Source organism: Aotus nancymaae, unplaced genomic scaffold (assembly GCF_030222135.1).
Source record: "Aotus nancymaae isolate 86718 unplaced genomic scaffold, 86718_ANA_hifiasm-v0.15.2.pri h1tg000059l, whole genome shotgun sequence".
NCBI classification, from domain to species: domain Eukaryota; kingdom Metazoa; phylum Chordata; class Mammalia; order Primates; family Aotidae; genus Aotus; species Aotus nancymaae.
The window spans coordinates 43,541,217-43,563,140 of record NW_026988473.1 but is presented as its reverse complement, the minus strand read 5'-3'; the positions used below and the strand labels follow the sequence as shown (position 1 = coordinate 43,563,140).

Sequence of the window (21,924 nt, the reverse complement as noted above, 5' to 3'; positions counted from 1 at the left end):
AAAACTAAGTTTTCAAGGAAATATATATAAACATATTTCTTTGATAATTAAAATAGGAACTTCATTCTAATTGATGACTTCTTACTGCATGACAGACAGTTTACAAGCAACTTAAACTCACTCTTTGGAGGCAAAAGTATTTTTTACCTATAAATGTTGTTTAATTGTTTGTTCTTCTGTCTCAAAAGCACATGGATGTATTCTATAGATGATGATGATTACAGAACTACAAAGTTTACCAAAGCTTCAGTCATCAGTGCTCCCACCCATAGAGTGTCATCCTCAGAAACCATCTGGTGCTCCTTCTGCATAATTAGTAAAATATTGACTTAGCACTTAACACTCCAGGGAGGATTAAACCAATTTTTTTAAGCAATAAAAATTCCAGCCAAGTCAAAACAGAATCGCAATGTATCAAAACTTTCTCTAAAGGAGATTTTTTATATGCCCAGGCTTTACCTGTTTTATTTATTTATTTTTTTTTTTTTAATGTAATACCTGAATTCTACAAATAGATATTCAGTAACTAGAATGCTGGCAATGCAGATGTTGCGCCTTGCATCCACCCACTGAATTCTTATTCCCAATTTGGTTGTCTGCAGTGGTGAATCAGAGCAAGGTGACTCAGTCAAACTAATGACAAGAAATTTAAGCTACACTTGCCTCAAAGTGTTTACCTTGAAATAAGACTATTAAGGTACTAAAACTTAAAAGCACAGGAGCTAGCCAAGTTGCAAAATAACATGCAGGATGAAACCACTGCATCATAATTTCTCTAATTGTTCTTAGAGCAGATGTCTAAGATGAGTTCCACACATTAAAAACAAAAGGAAGGAGATTAAGGTTTTGAACTATGGCTCTGACAAGCCCATTTGAGTGTCTTAGAGTCATCAGAATTCATTCAAGAGGAAAGCAATAAGCATAGCAAAACATAACTAAACAAAGTATTACACTTTAAAATGTCTTGTTTCAGAACAGCAGATTGAATATATGTTCTTTTTTTGTCTCAACTTCTATGAATCAGACATTTGCCTAAGTACAATGGAAACCAACCAAAACCTACCATCTTCCAAACACTTAATGTACACCAGAAAACATGATGTCAAGGTAGACAAGAAAAGAATACTAAGGGCTATATGTGCCAAATTGTATACACGGCACCCGAAGACACCATAAAGAAGTCATAGAAGCACTGTGGGATATCTTAACTTCTTAAGACAAACAGTAACACATAATATTTGTTGATCACTTTGTGAACTACAAACACGAATCAGTTTACGGTTTCAACATTACATCACACTACATTCATTTCTATGACACCACATCTTTGCAAAGCTGGGTAGCTCCTGAGATAAAAAAACAACTATGCTAAAATCGATGTGAAAGAAGAAAAGAGGAGGGCAATATTCAATCCGTTTGCAGTGTCTGAAAAGTCTGCAGTGCTCAAGAAGCACACACATCTCATTAATAACTGTGATTATTTAAGAATGAAATTAAAGTACTGCTTATGGTTTCAATATATCTGTATTATTTATTCAAAGAGCTATTAAGTTATTAGTATATAAATATTGAACTTCTTTTTTTATCCCAACCATGTAGTGAAATAAACTGTTAGGTATTTCTTTTGGACCAAAATCACTATAACAAAATTACTGACACACTAAAGACATTGTGAACCAAGAAAATTTGACAACTTCTGGCACAGGACCTTAAAGCGTGCTTGATCGTGAATGTTAAAAACTCAAGTAAATAAATGCAAATCACTGGTGATAAGTAAAGGAAAATAACAAAAGTATATGATAAATGCAAATCACTGGTGATAAGTAAAGGAAAATAACAAAAGTATATGAAAATGCACTTTTCTAACCACTGCCTGAGTAATCAGGGTCCAGAGGAAGGGAATGATTCCAGAAGTACCATAAATAAAATCAATAGTCTCAATGTCAGTACCAAGTAAGTCAGTTCCTTGAAATGTACATGCAATCTAGAAAGGAAACATATGGGAAGGAAGCAATGAGACAACCTGAAAAAAGTAAATCAGCAACACTACGTACTAAAAGAAAAACTCACTTTTTAGTTTCTAGTTTCTACACCACATTGTTAGGTTAGAAGGTGATAGAGATAAAAACAAGCATTTATGCGACTTTGCACTCAAAAGGTCTCCTGGCAGTAGTATCTGGTGGCTTTTTCTGATCCCAAACTAAAATGTAACTAGGAAAATGTACATGAGCTAATAAGAGAAATAGATAATTTAAAAAGAAATAAAACAAAATTATAGGGCTTTAAAGCACTCACACACTCAAAAGAGAGGGACACAGGGGATAAAGCAAAACAGTGGAAAGGGGCCAGGTGCAGTGTCTCACGCCTATAATCCCAGCACTTTGGGAGGCCAAGGCAGGTAGATCACTTGAGGCCAGGAGTTGGAGACCAGCCTGGCCAACATGATGAAACCCCCCTCTCTACTAAAAATACAAAAATTAGCCAGCGAGGTGGCATGTGTCTGTAATCCCAGCTACTTGTAGGCTGAGGCAAGAGAATTGCTTGAACGCAGGAGGCAGAGTTTGCAGTGAGCGGAGATCATGACACTGCACTCCAGCCTGGGCAACAGAGCAAGACTCCTTCTCAAATAAATAAATAAATAAACAAAGAAACAAACAGTGTAAGAGGAAGAATCATCTAAGCATAGAGAAATGTTGCTTGGAGGATGTTGTTGGAATCATAGATCTTGGCATTACCTGAACTGTGATTCAAACAAGAACACCACTAGAACATTACAGCAAAACACAATGCCAACATATACAAAGTAACAACTCTTATCCCACAAATAAAAAACATGAGACTGAAATCTAATTGAGTTTTACATTCTTAATAGGCACACAGATTTTTAGTGTAAAAGCAAAAATGCCACCTAAATGTAAGACTGCAAACTGCTGGGATTAATCCCAGCACTTTGGTGGGCCGAGGCAGGAGACTTGCTTGAGCACAGAAGTTCGAGACCAGCCTGGGCAACACAGTGAGACCCCATCTCTCAAGAAAAAAAAATTTTAATTAGCCAAACATGGTATCACATGCCTGTAGTTTCAGCTAGTCGGGAGGCTGAGGTGACAGAATCATTTGAGCCCAGGTGGTCAAGGCTGCAGTGAGCCAGGATCGTAACACTGCCCTCCAGCCTGGGCAACAGTGCAAGTCCCTGGCTAGAAAAAAAAAAAGTGTGTGGTTTTAAAAAAAAAAAAATTTACATATTGTTATATGCTCTTTAAATGACTTAGAGGCAACAGAGGAGTTATCTGTGACATCCATGCAGTTATTTCACTAAAACTAGGTCAGCCCAAAAGAAAACTGATAAAAGTGGTAAAAGCAGAGTAACATTGGTACATAATAGTTGTCACTAGCCCAAAAAAGTACACTATCTTGCTTTCCCTGCTATTAGCTAACTGTGTAACCTCTGAAATGTTACTTAATCTTATGGTTTCTCAGTTTCCCCAGATTTATAAAATAGATGATATATAGTATTTATTATGTCAGGGTTATTGTAAGAATGGGATATGGTGATAGAATGAAAATTCTTTGAAAATATACAATTTTACAATCAAGACATCTATAACCACTCAAAATAGTACTTTTGCTTTCATTCTCATATGAACTTAGGAAGAGCCAGACATGCTAGCAATGCAGTGTCAATACTTCTTACATATAACCTATACATTTAACATCTATATATATATTACAACGAATGTCAGGACTTAAACTCATGGCCACATCAGATACCTGGGCATCAAAGATCAAGAAAATATAACTGCCACCATCATGAGATTACTTAAAACAGTCCATTAAAAATATAACTAGTTACCTAATCTTCTGAATAACTAGTTACCTAATCTTCTACTCTATATCTAAAAAATGTATATTGAGTCAGAAAACTAATTTGTCACTAGGTTCATTTCCAAATGAAATATTTGTCATTATTTATGACATTTCACAAATGATTCTCAAATTTAACTACTTTCTATTCTCTCTCACTGCCTTTGACTAATCTTTTACCTTATTGCCCCTCAACTAAACTTCTAAGCAGCCTAATTGATACCTCTAAGTCCAATATCTTCTCCTGTCAATTCATTGCTCACCCCATCTATAATCTTTCCAGTTATCTTCCTTAAATATAAATATGAACATGTCACTACTAAGTTCAAAGTCTATTTGGTTCCACAATACTCCTACCCATAAAGCCTGAAATCTTTACTGTCCTGTTAAAGGCCTTCATAAATCTGGCCAAAATTTCCTTCACAGCTTCATCTTGAAGAAGACAGACAACAATTCTGTCAAATAAGATTGTTCATTGCTTCCTCAAAATAGACTGCATTTTCCTACTTTCAGGTTTTTATTCATGTTCTTTCCTCAAAACAAGTGGAATGTCATCCCCTTTCAACTGTACTTGTTAAATACGAAATGCTACTTCTTCCATGAAGAAGTTAAAACTTTCCCAACTGGAGTTAATCTCTTATTCCTTAGCATAATGATAGCATGTGATTTATACTTTGCTTGGACAGATAAGTTTTGCTTTACATTACAATAATTTATATAGTATCTACTGCCTCCTTCACTAGGCTATAAGTTCATTCAGGGGAGAAGACTTGTCTTATTTATTTTAATTTCCCCCATAAAACCCAGAAGAGTTCTCTGAATATCCAGAGCTCTGTAATAAGTTAAAAATGGAAAATTGTTATACAAAAAAACTTTATCCAGAAAAAATCATAGCTAAGAAATTAATATGAACACATTCCCATGATAGTTGAAAGGAAATATCTGCTGTGCTATGTGTCACATCACATTTTATGTCTTGTCTATGTAAGGTCTTTTAGGCTGACAGATGACACCATGGATGCTGTGGTGACCCCTGTGACCTGCACGTACACCTCTGGAGGTTCTTCCAGAATTAGAAAACCTGAAGTAACTGGAAGACCATGAAAAGAGGAAGAATTATCAACCCCTGAGGTGCCTAACTAACTTGAGACATTATTCTATTGTTTCTTATTCTGGCCCCAATTGATAAGGCCATTGGACTTTGTAACCGACCTCAGTCAACCTCATGACTCCAGACCCTATGACACCATCCCAGCTTGCAAACCTATGACCCCCTCCCAGCTTGCAAAAAAACGCCCTAAACTGTAACTTCTGTAACTTTCCACTGCTTACCCCAAACCTATAAAACCAACTCCTATGCCACCGCCCTCTGCTGAATCACTTTTCAGACTCAGCCCACCCACACCCAGGTGAATAAACAGCCATGTTGCTCACACAAAGCCTGTTTGGGGCGGGGGGCTCTTCATTCAGAGCATGCATTTCAACAGTCTACTTCAATCACTGGCAACTATTTTCAAAACAAAACAAAAACAAACTTAAATAAGCTGTACTTATACCCTTTATTTTTGAAAATACAACAGTGACTTGTTCAATAATTGTTTCATGGCAAAAAAAAAATGTATCTGCCTTTCAAAAAACCTCTATTTCTTGAATTCAATTCCTGAACATAAGTCATTATCCTTCAAAAGCTGAAAAGAAAAGTAAATTCATTATCCAAAGTATATACTATTCATATCTGAGCAGACCTCTCCTTTCTACTTATGTTACTAACAGTACTCCTGTTACACCTTTCTTCTGAAAGCAAAGTGCTTTCAAATCCACTAGTACATGTCCCAGTAAGAAAGACAGAAAGGCTATTGATCTCCACTTAGCAGATTTTGAGACAATGGTGATCAATGAAGAAGAAAACATAAATGAACTTTCATTTTCGGTGGGTAGAATAAAATTCCAATTTTTTTTTAAATCCAGGGGGTACATGTGCAGGTTTTTTACCTGGGTATAATGCATAATGGTGACATTTGGAACCCTGTTGATTTTGTCACTCAAACAGTAAACAATGTACTCAATAGGTAATTTTTCAACTCTTGCCTCCCTCCCACCCTCTCCTTTTTGGAGTCCCTGGTATCTATTATTTCCATCTTTGTGTCCCCATGTACTCACTGTTTAGCTCCTGATTATATATAAGAACATGCAGTATTTCTTTTCCTGAGTTATTTCACTTAGGATAATGACCTCCATCCAGCTCCATCCATGATGCTACAAAGGACATGATTTCATTCTTTTTTATGGTTGAGTAGTATTCTATGATACATATATACACCACATTTTCTTTATCCAGTCAATCACTGATGGACACTTAGGTTGATTCAATGACTTTGCCATTGTGAATAGTGTGCAGTCAACAGATGAGTACAGGTGTCTTTTTGACAAAATGATTTCTTTTCCTTTGGATAGATATCTACTAGTGAGATTGCTGGGTCAGATAATGGTAGTTTTATTTTTAGCTCTTTGAGAAATTTCCATGCTGTTTTCAGTAGAGGTTAATTTACATTCCCACCAACAATATGTAAGTGCTCCCTTTTCTCCATGTCCTCACCAACATCTGTTATTTTTGACTTTTTAATAGCCATTTTGGTGGGTATGAGATGCTAACTCCTTGTGGCTTTTAACTTGCATTTCTCTAATGAATTAGTGATGTTGAGCATTTTTTCACATATTTTTTGGCCACTTACATGTCTTCTTTTGAGAAGTGTCTGTTCATGTTCTTTGCCCAAATTTTAATGGAGTTATTTGTTTTATTCTTGTTGATTTGTGTAAATTCCTTATAGATTCCAGATATCTGTCCTTTGTTAGATGCATAGTTTCCAAATATTTTCTCCAATTCTGTAGGTTGTGTTTAATCTGTTGATTGTTTCTTTTGCTGTACAGGAGCTCTTTAGTTTAATTAAGTTCCATTTGTCAGCTTTTGTTTTTTGTTGTTGTTGTTGTTGCATTTGCTTTTGAGGTCATAGTCATGAATTCTTTGCCTAGGCCAACGATGAAAAAAGTTTTTCCTAAGTTTTCTTCTAGAATTTTTATAGATTCAGATCTTATATTTAAGTCTTTAATCCATTTTTAATTAATTCTTGTATATGGTGAGATACAGGGATTGTTTCTATCTTCTGCATATGGCTAGTCATCAATTTATTTATTAACCATGTCTTTCAAATTCTATTCACTAGGTTCAACTTCTTTTCTTTCTTTCTTTTTTTTTTTTCTGAGACAGAGTCTTGTTCTGTTGCCAGGTGACAGGCTGGAGTGCAGTGGCACAATCTTGGCTCACTGCAATCTCCACCTCCTGAGTTCAAGCAATTCTCCTGCCTCAGCCTCCAGAGTAGCTGGGACAGGTGCACACCACCACACCCAGCTAATTTTTATATTTTTTTAGTAGAGATGGGGTTTCACCATATTGGCCAGGATGGTCTCGATCTCTTGACCTCGTGATCCACCCGCCTCGGCCTCCCAAAGTGCTGGGATTACAGGCGTGAGCAACCGCACCCGGTTCAGTTCAACTTCTTAAAGTAAACCTCTCTCCCAAATTTCATGATGCGATATACTAAGTTTAAAAGGTACTAATTTATCTAAATATTAATCCATCTTTTCCTATATCAATTTTGCTTAAAATAAGACCCAGATATTTTTATATTGGCAAGAAAATAGAGACATAGAACACAAAAGAGAAATTAAGGTCACAGAATGAACTTAAATGTGCCATTAAGGACTACAGTACTCTTAATTCTATAAATTTTTAAGTTTTTCCCCAGACACCTTCTAAAATACTCTTACCTACATCTACATGCATAAATGTAGAGAAAAGGATCTATGGCCGGTTATATATTAGAAATACTTTTTAAATGAACTTTCAGGCCCTAATACAGTGGATGCCAATCCAAAGAAGAAACTCCAGTGGCCAAAAGGACTTTTCACGCAGGAGCAACAACCAGATTGCACATATCAGCTGTTCATTGCAAGTATCCTGACTGGCATCTCAGTTACTTTAAAGAGGCTCATAAAAATTCCTAGAGCACTAAGGAGGGAAAAAAAAATCAACCTAGGCAATTAGTCAAAAGAAAAGGGTCACTGCCACAGACACTTCATTTTAGAATCCTGGAAACTGACAGCTTCATAAAATTTCATTTCTAAGATGAAAAGTTTCCCCTAATGCTTTCTGGAAATCATAATCTGCATGGATTCAATCCACTTTCTAATATTTAACTATTTCTTTACTCTTTTTTGTTGCAACCCTCAGTTGGAACCTACTCTGGGAACATTATTTAATTTCTACCTTGGGTGAAATTAAGTTAATCTAATTTACCTGTCCCAGATGTATTCATATTTTATACCTGCTCAGTAATCCTGAAATGGGAAGATAATTGCTGAAGAGAAAAGGAATCTAACATGTATTAGAAGCCTAACACATGTGGTAGGTTGTATTATGTTCCAAATTATCTTTTCCCACCCTTTGCCATGTGACTTCTAGTGCCTCCCAGTAGATGAAATATATTTCTTTGCCTCATCACAAGGTTTAGATATATGACCTAGCCAATAGAATATAAGAAGATGTAACATATGCCATATCTGTATGAAAACTATAAATGTATTTGCATGGTTTGGTTCAGTCTTTTGTATTCTTGGCCTCTGTTTGGAGAACAGCATGTCCCATATAGGAGCTGCTCCTTGAATCCACATCACAGACTGAAATGACATATAGCCAAGCAAAGCCAAGCAGAGCCACAGCCAGCCTGCAAACCCATCACTGAGAAATAAATGTCTGTTGTTTTAAGCTACTGGGGCTTTGGGAGTCATTGTGGCTGCAGCAAAGCTCAAAAATAAAGAAATTGGTAAAATAAATGGTTTTATGGTGCATAACAACCTCAAAATCTTAGTGACTTACAATAACAAATATTTATTTCTCAGGTCGTATTATATGTTGGTGGATGCAGGTCAGTTTCTGTGTCTCTGCTAAAGGCTGTGAGTCAGATTCAAGTCTGCTCCATTCTTTTCTTATTCTAGATCTCAGTTTGCAAATACATCCCATGTATGAAACATGCCCTTCTTGTAACAGAGGGCACAGGAATAAGAGGCCTGGCAGACATTTACAATGCTTCTAAGAGTCTGCTCATAAATACATGACCAAAGCCCAAAATCAATGACAAGGAGGAAAAATATACTTACTCTATAAGAAATGAAGAAATAAATAATTGTGATAAATAGTACAGTATGTCACACTATGTTCTAGTCATTGTACTTGCTGTGTTTTACCTAAGTTATCTCATTCACATCTCATACCAATCTTTTTCTTTCTTTTTTCTTTTTTTTTTTTTTGAGACAGAGTCTCACTTTGTTGCCAGGCTGGAATGCAGTGGTGTGATCTCGGCTCACTGCAACCTCTGCCTACCGGGTTCAAGCGATTCACCTGCCTCGGCCTCCTGAGTAGCTGGGACTACAGGTGAGCACTACCATGCCCAGCTAATCTCTTTATTTTTAGTAGAGACGAGTTTTTGCCATGTTGACCAGGATGGTCTTGATCTCTTGACCTCATGATCCATCTGCCTCAGCCTCCCGAAGTTCTGCGATTACTGCCATTAGCCACCATGCCCAGCCTCATACCAATCTTCTAAGGAAAACATTATTCTCATCTTTTAGAAAACTGTGACTCAGAGAAGTAATGTAACTTGTCCAAAGTTATTCAGAAGGTGTGTGAAGGGAGGGCTAGTGTCCCAGTCCACGAATATGTGACTCCAAAGCATTTGCTCTTACCTCCACCCACACTCACACACAGTTTTTCTCTGTCAAGTTATAAGCCTTAACTTAACAGATGGGATCTGTCCTTGTGTAAAACCAGTATTGGCTATAACAGACTTCAGTAATAAGTAACTCTCTAAGTGAAATAGGGAAATGTAAGGGTAGTGAAAAAGAGGGTAACATCTACGAAAACAGACTTATGGAAAGATAGGCAGAAATGAGCACAACAATGAGAAGATATGAGAATGAGAACCCAAGAACTGGAAAATAAGAAGAGAAATTGATAGCACTTCTCTGGGCAAGAGCACTTTCAAAAATAGCTTGCCTCAGGGGAAAACTTTTTAGACTCTGATTTTACAGTCCATAAGAAAAGCACTTGGGTGTTTCCCTTTCCTTTAAAAAGTACACACCCAGTTTTTTTTGCAGCTGCCTGAATACTACCATGTATTCACTCTAGTGACTGTTTTGAGACTGGTGGTCTCCTAGCTTATGGGCATTGAATGCTTTTTAAAAATCTAAAACCTATACCATCCTGATGCGCCTGGATGGGCTGCTCTTAACACATTTTTCATCTGAGTCACATCTTTGGAGCTTCAGACCATGATATATCTGCCAATTTTTACCACAGTTTTAATCTATTTGAAATATTAACGTACTATAATAGCAATGTAACTTCTAAGTTGTTATTGTTGATATCAATAATTCAAGAATTAAAACACTGAATACATTATTATGCTAGCAGAAAATTGTCTAACCATCAGGTAAATAATAATTAGAGTTATAGAAGCACCATAGGACATTAGTACTTGAAACAGAAGGCTGGAGAATCTTATAGTAGGCTTCCAAGCCAGATATCCAGACTGCCAAAATCTCCAAGTTGATACTGTACATTACCACTAATTAAGTCTTGTACAAGCATTCCATGCTATTTTGCTTGACTATATTGGAAGATCCTGTTACTCAAACACACAATGGAGAATAAAAAGAAAAATGAGAAAATATTTTCCCAGGCATGAGAAAAAAACTGCAGCAGTCAATTCTTGTCCATACAACTTGGCCTAACTACTCTCCTCTTCAACCCCCACATTTATCCCCAAATGTTGCTATCCAGCTAACCACTCATAATCTTCCAGCAAAATAACTAAGCTGTGTTTAACTATCATGGCTTTAGATGTTTTTCTGTAATTCAGAATGTTAAATAAATTACATGGTAGATAGAATAAGAATGGAATCAATTGGTGCATAAATAACGTATCTCAGAAATATTACCTTGTTCATTCTCAGGTATCAGTGGGCTATTCTAGTTGGTGGCACTCAGACCTAGAGTTCCACTGATCCCTTTAACAGATAATCCAAAGGAGAGAAAAATCTTACTAATGCAGTATGTGTTTGTGCATACTCAGATGCAAACCATCAAAGTAAATTTATGACCTATTATTATTATTGCTTATATGTGTGGGTGGATAAAGTGTACAGAAACATTTACTAAATTTAAATTAGCCAAAAGGTGGCAGTAGAAAGTCTAACTATGAAACATGGCATAAAATCTCATTTGTCCAAAATTTGTGATTATCTAAACAAGGACTGGATGAAATATAGCAGAAAAAATACAACTTTGCAGTCAGATAGATCTAGCTTCTAATCCCAGATCTATTACTGTGTGAGGCTGAGCAATCAGCTTCTCTGAGCCTCAGATTTCTAATCTTTAAATGAGGCAACATTGAAAATATACAGGATTTTTAAGGATCAAGAGAAATAATAGATGCATAAACCTCATTGAACAAGGCTTAATCCCACATGGCAGATACTAAGTAAATGTTAGAAAATCCTTGACATAAAAGGAGTAGAGGATATAAACTTTTTTTAAAGTGACAATTCAGAATTCTTGTAAAAGTGAAGAAATAATAGCAATTTTTTCTTTACCCTTCTTCTTTGGAAACAACTAAAAAGAATGAAAAATGGGAGATGGAAGACTCTTCAGTGATACAATGAAACACCTACAAGCTCAAACCACAATATGAAGAATATCTGCCAAATATGTTGATAACTGAGCCAGAATAAGGGAGAATGCAAGCTGACACCAACCACTTAATATTCAAGTAAGAATAAATTAATCTAAAAGTATGAAAGGACATCAAATTATCCTTTTATTAAAGTGATAAGATTTAGTGACATTAGAGACAACAGAGCTACTAGGAAATATTCCTGTGAAGAAATATCCCAACTCCACTCTAACAAATTGCAGGTAAAGTAGAGCTGAATAAAGAAGAAAATGCAGACAGACCATCTTGCCTATAATCTAATCTCCTAAGACACTGTCTGAGATGAAGGAAAGGAAGCAGAGATGACCAGATCACAACACAGCCTGACTTAAGATGCTTCATTGTAAGCCACACCAAACTTCTAATGTCAAAAACCAAGGTGAGATATAAGAAAAGAATGTAAATATATATATATATAGAGAGAGAGAGAGAATGTAAATATATAATGTTAAAAATATATTTATATATGTATTCCTATATGTATATATTCCTCTGTAGATATATAGATAGAAAAATAAATAGATATACATCTCTATATAGATATACAGATATATATTTCAGTTTAAATTAAACTTCTGTACTTTTTGGTCATTGTTGCAATAAGGACACACCAAAGAAAGGGAAGAGAATGTTTCCTCATATATATTTATATGTGTACATATATATATATATAGAAAGAGAGAGAGAGAGAGAAAGAGAGAGTGAGTAAAAATATACATATATGAAGATTTTAAAAAAGACAAATCCCAGTTAAATCTGCTGGGACTTTTAAAAGCTTCCCCTACACAACCCCTCCTAATATTGTTTTACAGCAAACAGCTATCTAGTACTAAAATGTCCCCATATGAAGATAAGCAATATGAAAAAAAAATAGCACTGGACACATATATACATATATAATAAAAATTGAATATAATTTAAAGACAAGTGATGGGCATATATTTAATTCAAGCTGAATGTATTAAGTTCTACTGTGTCATGTTTTTTTACTCATGTCATAACAAATTTAACCTTACTTTATATATATCAACCTTGTGAAATAAGTACTAGATTCCTATTTTTTTGTTGTTTTTTGTTTTTTGGGTTTTTTCTTTTTTTTGAGTGGGGGAACGGAGTCTTGCTGTGTCACCAGGCTGGAGTGCAGTGGTGCAATCACGGCTCACTGCAACCTCCACCTCCTGGGTTCAAGTGATTCTGCCGCGTCAGCCTTCCTAGTAGCTGGGACTATAGGCGCACGCCACCACACCCAGCTAATTTTTGTATTTTTAGTAGAGACAGGGTTTCACCATGTTGGCCAGGATGAAACCCCATTATCTCTTGACCCCATGATCCGACTACCTTGGCCTCCCAAAGTGCTAGGATTACAGGCATGAGCCACTGCTACCGGCCTCTATTTTTTTTTAATGAGGAAACTTGAAGTTTAAGGTCTACTTGCAGCTGTTAAATGTTAGAATCTGGATATAAATCCACGTCTTCTGAATTAAAAGCCCATACTCTAAATAAACCTTTCATGAGTATTTACACTTAAATAACATCCACTCTCAGACTTGGTCTTCCCAAACTAAAGGCTTACACTATGTATAGTCTATATTAATGTGAATTCACTCATACTCTAATGATTTTCTTGATTTCTTTTGATCTCTATTTCTTTCTGAATATACATAACAAAACCTGGTTTTCCAGTTTGCTACTACATTATTTCGCCTAAGGACAAGATTCTATTGTATTTTGTTTCTAATATTTTTCCTCATGACATCCAGTATTTCTTCTGAGTCTCTGGTCACATACAAACAGAAATCTCTAAAATAATTCTGCCTAATTAAGGTAGTAAGAGTTAAACTTTGTTGTGTTTGTATTAAATATAAATAAAAATGGAAATAATCTCCACTTGGCCAAGTGAAGATTTTTTTTTGCCATTTTCTTCTTATTTTCCTATCTTTGGCATTCTTTTTATATTATCCATTCACAACTAGCATTTTTCTACCTGAAAAAGCTTGTAATATGCTTCTCATTCCAAGGAAATAAGAAATTTCTTTATACTTCCTCTTCGAATTCATTTTTTTTAAGTGACTAAGTCTTAGAACAAATCCCAAAGAACCCTCTCTGTTAACACTACTCTATTTAGGAAAGGGCCTATTTATCCTTACTCTTCAGTTTTTTAATCCGCTATATGATCAAGAAATGAGACAAAGCTAGCTAACTGGCTTGTAATCCTATGACTTTATCTCTTCTGCACTGGGCTCTAAATTCAATTCTTCAGAAATCATAAAAACTTATTCAATTCTGTAACAAATGTTCAATCCTGGTGTTTAATATACAATTATATCTCATAGTAATCTTGTTCTCTTAATAATAAAAGAAAACTTTGGTTTCTTGCAGTCTCCTTAGCAAATCTCAACTACTGAATCCTACTTAGAGCATGTCCACTACATCATGATTCAAAACATTTTAAAATAACAATACGTATTCCAGAGTGATTGAAGGAAAATCCTTTATAAAAACAGACCTATACATAATATACCTTAAGGTTTAAGCCCAAAATAAAATGCAGTCTAAATATCAACCTCTGGTCTCAATGATCTAAAGACAAGGTTCAAAAATATCCTAAATGTCTTTTGAAGCTTGATAGGCCAATATTTTCACACACTGAACACACAAAGCTATGAGCTGTGAATTACAAAGGTCTTAAAACAAATTTACAAAGTATAATCACCCTTCATAGGTGAGATATTCTGTTTATTCTATGGAGAAATATTTCAGTATAAATTAAATATCTGTGTATTTTGGTGATTGTTGCAATAAGGACACACCAAGGGAAAGAGAAGAGAATGTTTCAGCATGTTTAGCATAATGCAAGTATAATGTGAATTTCTGATAGAAATATTTTCAAGAAAATTAAATCACTAAATTAAAATTTCATTTAATATTGATGCCCTGTATCATCAAAAAAATACTTAGACACAAAATTACAGATTGGCATCTTTTTAAAACATAATACTTAGCATACTGATTATATTCATTCAGCAAAAAAAAATCATTAAAATATTCAACATAAATCAAAAGTATATAATATCAGTACCTTCCAATGGAAACATAATATTTAAAGCTAAATGAAAATATCTTTAATATTTTTGGCACACTTTAGTGTATGACGCTGAGTAAGATGATAGCTGACCAAAAAACTGTATAACTCCTAAAAACTAAGTAAAATGGAGAATTAATAGAAATCTCAATAAAGAGGATTAAAACCAAAAAAAAAAATGCATCTTGAGATCTGAGAAGTCATATTCTGAAATTTGAATTCTGAAGATGTTAAAGGTAGAAAACATACTTAAAAGTCACCTATTAACTCCTTGTCATTCCTTTGCCGAAGAAGCAAATGCTTGCTACATTTTTCACTCTAAGTTGAAGATACTTGAAGTGAGAAAAGTTTTTTTCAATTGTTATACTTTAAGTTCTGGGGTACATGTGCAGAACATGCAGGTTTGTTACATAGTTATACACATGCCATGGTGGTGTGTTGCATCCATCACCCCATCATCTACATTAGGTATTTCAAAGTGAGAGAAGTTTTAAAGGTGGTAGACCCTCATTGAAAATGTGAAATTTTGTCTTCTGTGAAAGAGCAATATTACTAACTTTTAACTTTGCCTTATTGGGATGCACATTTGAACAGGAGAGAGAGATAATAAGAAAAACCTAAATACTAACATGAAAATCCCCAAACACAAGAATAATCATGTTATATCATTTGGTGACAATACATTTGTTTGTGTCATTTTTTTAAATAAACATATGTTTTCTTCTTTTTTATTTATAACCAATAAGATATAAAGTAAAAATTTACATAGAGTTCACCGTTCCAAACAAAGATAATTTTGATGATTATTTATTTATTTATTTTTAATTGTACATTAGGTTCTGCGGTACATGTGTAGATCATGCAGGATTGTTGCATAGGTACACACGTGGCAATGTGGTTTGCTGCCTCCATCCCCCCGTCACCTACATCTGGCATTTCTCCCAATGTTATCACTTCCTGACCTCCCCACCCCCATGCTATCCCTCCCTTGGCACCCCCAACAGATCCCAGTGTGTGATGTTCCCCTCCCTGTGTCCATGTGTTCTCATTGTTCAACACCTACCTATGAGTGAGAACACGCAGTGTTTGACTTTCCGTTCTTGTGTCAGTTTGCTGAGAATGATGGTTTCCAGATTCATCCATATCCCTACAAAGGACATGAACTCATCGTTTTTTAGGGCTGCATAATGTTCCATGGTGTATGTGTGCCACATTTTCCTTGTTCAATCTATAGTCTATGGGCATTTGGGTTGGTTCCATGTATTGTTACTGTAAACAGTGCTGCTGTGAACATACATGTGCATGTTTCTTTATAATAGAATGATACATAATCCTTTGGGCATATGCCCAGTAATGGGATTGCTGGGTCAAATGGAATTTCATTTCTAGGTCCTTGAGGAAGTGTCACACTGTCTTCCACAATGGCTGAACTAGTTTACATTCCCACCAACTGTGTAAAAGTGTTCCTATTTCTCCACATCCTCTCCAGCATCTGTTGACTCCAGATTTTTTAATGATTGCCATTCTAACTGGCATGAGGTGGTATCTCAATGTGGTTTTGATTGCATTTCTCTCATAATCAGTGATGATGAGCATTTTTTCATATGTTTGTTGGCCTCGTATATGTATTATTTTGAAAAGTATATGTTCATATCCTTCTCCCACTTTTGGATGGGTTTGTTTATTTTTTTCTTGTAAATCTGTTTTAGTTCTTTGTAGATTCTGGCTATTAGCCCTTTGTCAGATGGGTAGATTGCAAAACTTTTTTCCCATTCTCTTGGTTGCCAGTTCACTCTAATAATCTTTTGCTGTACAGAAGCTCTGGAGTATAATTAGATCCCATTGTCTACAAGCTCTGGAGTATAATTAGATCTCATTGTCTATGTGGCTTTTGTTGCCAATGCTTTTGGTATTTTAGTCATGAACTCCTTGCCTATGCCTATGTCCTGAATGGTTTTGCCTAGATTTTCTTCTAGGGTTTTTATGGTGTTAGGTCTTTTGTTTAAGTCTATAATCCATCTGGAGTTAATTTTAGTGTAAGGTGTAAGGAAGGGGTCCAGTTTCTGCTTTCTGGACACTGCTAGCCAGTTTTCCCAACACCATTTATTAAACAGAGAATCTTTTCCCCATTGCTTGTTTCTGTCAGGTTTGTCAAAGATCAGATGGTTGTAGATATGTGGCATTGCCTCCAAGGCCTCTGTTCTGTTCCATTGGTCTATATCTCTGTTTTGGTACCAGTACCATGCTGTTTTGATTACTGTAGCTTTGTAGTATAGTTTGAAATCAGGTAGCATGATGCCTCTGGCTTTGTTCTTTTTGCTTAGGATTGTCTTGGCTATGTGGGCTCTCTTTTGGTTCCATATGAAGTTTAAGGTGGTTTTTTCCAGTTCTGTGAAGAAGGTCATTGGTAGCTTGATGGGGACAGCATTGAATCTATAAATTACTTTGGGCAGTATGGCCATTTTCACAATATTGATTCTTCCTAACCACAAGTATGGAATGTTTCTCCATTTGTTTGTGTCCTTTCTTACTTCCTTGGGCAGTGGTTTGTAGTTCTCCTTGAAGACGTCCTTTACATCCTTTGTTAGTTGTATTCCTAGGTATTTTATTCTCTTTGTAGCAATTGTGAATGGGAGTTTGCTCATGATTTATCTCTCTGTTAGTCTGTTATTGGTGGATAGAAATGCTTGTGATTTCTGCACATTTATTTTGTATCCTGAGACTTTGCTGAAGTTCTTATCAGTTTCAGGAGATTTTGGTCTGAGACAATGGAGTCTTCTAAATATACAATCATGTTGTCTGAAAATAGAGACACTTTGACTTCCTCTTTTCCTGTTGAATACCCTTTACTTCTTTTTCTTGCCTAATTGCTCTGGCTAGAACTTCCAACACTATATTGAAATAGGAATGGTGAGAGAGGGCATCCTTGTCTAGTGCCAGATGTCAAAGGGAATGCCTCCAGTTTTTGCCCATTCAGTACAATATTGGCTGTAGGCATGTCATAAATAGCGTTTATTATTTTGAGATATGTTCCTTCGATATCTAGTTTATTGAGAATTTTTAGCATAAAGCGCTGTTGAATTTTGTTGAAGGCCTTCTCTGCATCTATTGAGATAATCATGTGGTTTTTGTCGTTGGTTCTGTTTATGTAGTGGATTACATTTATAGACTTGCATATATTGAACCAGTCTTGCATCTCCAGAATGAAGCCTACTTGATTGTGATGGATAAGCTTTTTGATGTGCTGTTGCAATCAGTCTGCCAGTATTTTATTGAAGATTTTTGCATCTATGTTCATCATGGATATTGGCCTGAAGTTTTCTTTTTTGTTGTTGAGTCTCTGCTGGGTTTTGGTATCAGGATGATGTTGATCTCATAAAATGATTTGAGAAGGATTCCCTCTTTTTGTATTGTTTGGAATACTTTCAGAAGGAATGGTACCAGCTCCACTTTGTATGTCTGGTAGAATTCGGCTGTGAACCTGTCTGGACCTGGACTTTTTTTGGTTGGTAGGCTATTAATTGCTGCCTCAAATTCAGCCCTTGTTATTGGTCTGTTCAAGGTTTCAACATCTTCCTGGTTTAGGCTTGGAAGGGTGCGAGTGTCCAAGAATTTATCCATTTCTTCCAGGTTTACTGGTTTATATGCATAGAGTTGTTTGTAGTAATCTCTGATGGTAGTTTGTATTTCTGTGGAATCAGTAGTGATATCCCCTTTATGGTTTTTTATTGCATCTATTTGATTCTTCTCCCTTTTCCTTTGTATTAATCTGGCTAGCAGTTTTTTTGTTGATTTTTCATAAAACCAGCTCCTGGATTTATTAGATATTTTGAAGGACTTTTTGTGTCTCTATCTCCTTCAGTTCTGCTCTGATCTTAGTTATTTCTTGTCTTCTGCTAGGTTTTTGAGTTTTTTTTATCTTGCTCCTCTAGCTCTTTCAATTTTGACGATAGGGTGTTGACTTCAGATCTTTCCTCACTTCTCCTGTGGGCATTTATTGCTATCAATTTCCCTCTAGACACTGCTTTAAATGTGTCCTAGAGATTCTGGTATGTTGTGTCTTTGTTCTCATTGGTTTCAAAGAACATCTTTATTTCTGCCTTCATTTCATTGTTTATCCAGTTGACATTCAGGAGTCAGTTTTTCAGTTTCCATGAAGTTGTGCGGTTCTGAGTTAGTTTCTTAATTCTGAGTTCTAATTTGATTGCAATGTGGTCTGAGAGACTGTTTGTTATGATTTCTGTTCTTTTGCATATGCTGAGGAGTGATTTACTTCCAATTATGTGGTCAATTTTAGAGTAGGTGTCATGTGTTGCTGGGAAGAATGTATATTCTGTGGATTTTGGGTGGAGATTTCTGTAGATGTCTATTAGGTCCACTTGGTCCAGATCTGAGTTCAAGTCCTGGATATCCTTGTTAATTTTCTGTCCCATTGATCTGTCTAATATTGACAGTGGAGTGTTAAAGTCTCCAAATATTATTGTGTGGGAGTCTAAGTCTTTTTGTAGGTCATTAAGATCTTGCTTTATGTATCTGGGTTCTCCTGTACTGGGTGTGTATATATGTAGGACAGTTAGCTCTTCTTGTTGCATTGATCCTTTTACCATTATGTAATGTCCTTCTTTGTCTCTTTTGATCTTTGTTGATTTAAAGTCTATTTTATCAGACTAGGAATGAAACTCCTGCTTTTTTTTTTATTTTATTTTATTTTTTTGCTGTCCATTTGCTTGGTAAATCTTCCTCCATCCCTTTATTTTTAGCCTATGTATGTCCTTGCATGTGAGATGGGTTTCCTGAATACAGCACACAGATGGGTTTTGACTTTTTATCCAATTTGCCAGTCTGTGTCTTTTGACTGGGGCATTTAGTCCACTTACATTTAAGGTTAATATTGTTATGTGTAAATTTGATACTGCCATTTTGATGCTAGCGATGTTTTGCCCATTAGTTGACACATTTTCTTCATTGTGTCAATGGTCTTTACCATTTGGTACATTTTTGGAGTGGCTGATGCTGGTTATTCCTTTCCTTGTTTAGTGCTTATTTCAGGAGCTCTCGTAAGGCAGACCTGGTGGTAACAAAATCTCTCAGCAATTGCTTGTCCATAAAGGATTTTCTTTCTCCTTCGCTTATGAAGCTTAGTCTGGCTGGATATGAAATTCTAGGTTGAAAGTTCTCTTCTTTAAGGATGTTGAATATTGGCCCCCACTCTCTTCTGGCTTGTAGGGTTTCTGCTGAGAGATCTGCTGTGAGTCTGATGGGCTTCCCTTTGTGGGAAACCTGTCCTTTCTCTGTGGCTGCCATTAGCATTTTTTCCTTCATTTCAACCCTGGTGAATCTGACAATTATGTGCCTTGGGGTTGCTCTTCTTGAGGAATATGTTTACGGTGTTCTCTGTATTTCCTGGACTGGAATATAAGGCAAGTACAACCTGCCTTGCTAGGTTGGGGAAGTTCTCCTGGATAATATCCTGAAGATTGTTTTCCAGCTTGGATTCATTCTCTCCGTCACATTCAGGTACACCTATGAAACGTAGATTAGGTCTTTTCACTTAATCCCATATTTCTTGGAGGCTTTGTTCATTTGTTTTCACTCTTTTTTCTTTAATCTTGCCTTCTCATTTTATTTCATTGAGCTGATCTTCAATCTCTGATATCCTTTCTTCTGTTTGGTTGATTTGGCTATTGAAACTTGTATATGCTTTGAGAAGTTCTCGTGCTGTGTTTTCAGCTCCATCAGGTCGTTTATATTCTTCTCTAAGTTGTTTATTCTAGTTAGCATCTCATCTAACTTTTTCTTGGTTCTTCATTTCTTTGCATTGGGTTAGCACATGTTCTTTTAGTTCTGAGAAGTTTGCTATTACCCACCTTCTGAAGCCTGTTTCTGTTAATTCATCAGATTCATTCTCCATCCATCTTTGATCCCTAACTGGTGAAGAGTTGTGATCCCTTGGAGGAGGAGAGGCGTTCTGGTTTTTGGTGTTTTCTTACTTTTTGCGCTGGTTTCTTCCCATCTTAGTGGCTTTATCTATCTACCTGTGGTCTTTGTAGTTGGTGACTTTTGGATTAGGTCTCTGAGTGGACATCCTTTTTATTGATGTTGAAGCTATTTCTTTCTGCTTCTTAGTTTTCCTTCTAACAGTCAGGCTCCTCTGCTGCAGAACTGCTGGAGGTCCACTCCAGACCACACTTGCCTGGGGATCACCTGCAAGGGCTGCAGAACAGCAAGGGTTGCCACCAGTTTCTTTCTCTGCTATCCTCGTCCCAGAAGGGTACCCACCAGATGTCGGCCTGAGCTCTCCTTTATGTGGTGTCTCTTTGGGGTCAGGGTGTTGTTTGAGGAGACAGTCTGTCCCTTATAGGAGCTCAAGTGCTGTGCTGGTAGCTACGATGTTCCGTGCAGAGCTGCTGGGCAGATACTTTTAAGTCTGCTGCAGTTGAACTCATTACCACCTCTTTTCCCAGGTGCTCTGTCCTAGGAAGGTCGGCTTTATTTATAAGTTCTTGTCACACTGCTCCCTTTTTTCATAGATGCCCTGCCCCACATGGATTAGTCTAGTCACAGTCTGCCAGCAGAGGTGTTGCTGAGCTGCCACAGGCTCTGCCCAGCTGCTGTGTGAACTGCCTTGGTAGTGGCAGACTGCCTTGGTAGTGGGGAACGCCCTAACCCCCTCTGAGTTTGACCTTCCTGGGTCCAGCTGCACTTGCTGTGAAATTCTCAATCCAGAGCATTTCAAATTGCTTGTTTTGTGAAGGTGGTGCCCACCAAGCCAGATCGCCTGGCTCCCTGTCTCAGCCCTGTCCCTTTCAGTTGAATGGGCGGCTCTGTCTCCCAAGTGTTCCAGGTGCCAGTCGAAACGGCCGCCCAGGCTTGTGTGAGTTTCTGTGCGCCAACCTAGTACCAGCTGAAACTGCCACACTGAAAACTCGTGGTGCTTTTTGGTCCAGGAATCTCCTGGTCTGTGGGTCAGGAAAACTTGTTTGGAAATACAGTGAGCACTCACCCTCTGTGCTGTTCTCACTGGGACCTGCACTCCAGAGCTGTTCCTATTCATCTATCTTGGATCCTTCCCCCAATCATCAGTTTTTTAAAACAAATAACACTACAGCTGTTGAGCACATGTTCTTGTCTTGTGTGCACCTTACATACTGGTCT

The 21,924-nt window shown here is 36.6% G+C and overlaps 1 protein-coding gene across 2 annotated transcripts in view; it reads right to left on the bottom strand.

The window, feature by feature from the left end:
* The window catches only part of SOX6 (SRY-box transcription factor 6), a 665,386-nt gene that overhangs the window by 563,189 nt on the left and 80,273 nt on the right, over positions 1 to 21,924 (bottom strand). The gene's annotated exons all lie outside the window — the stretch shown is intronic.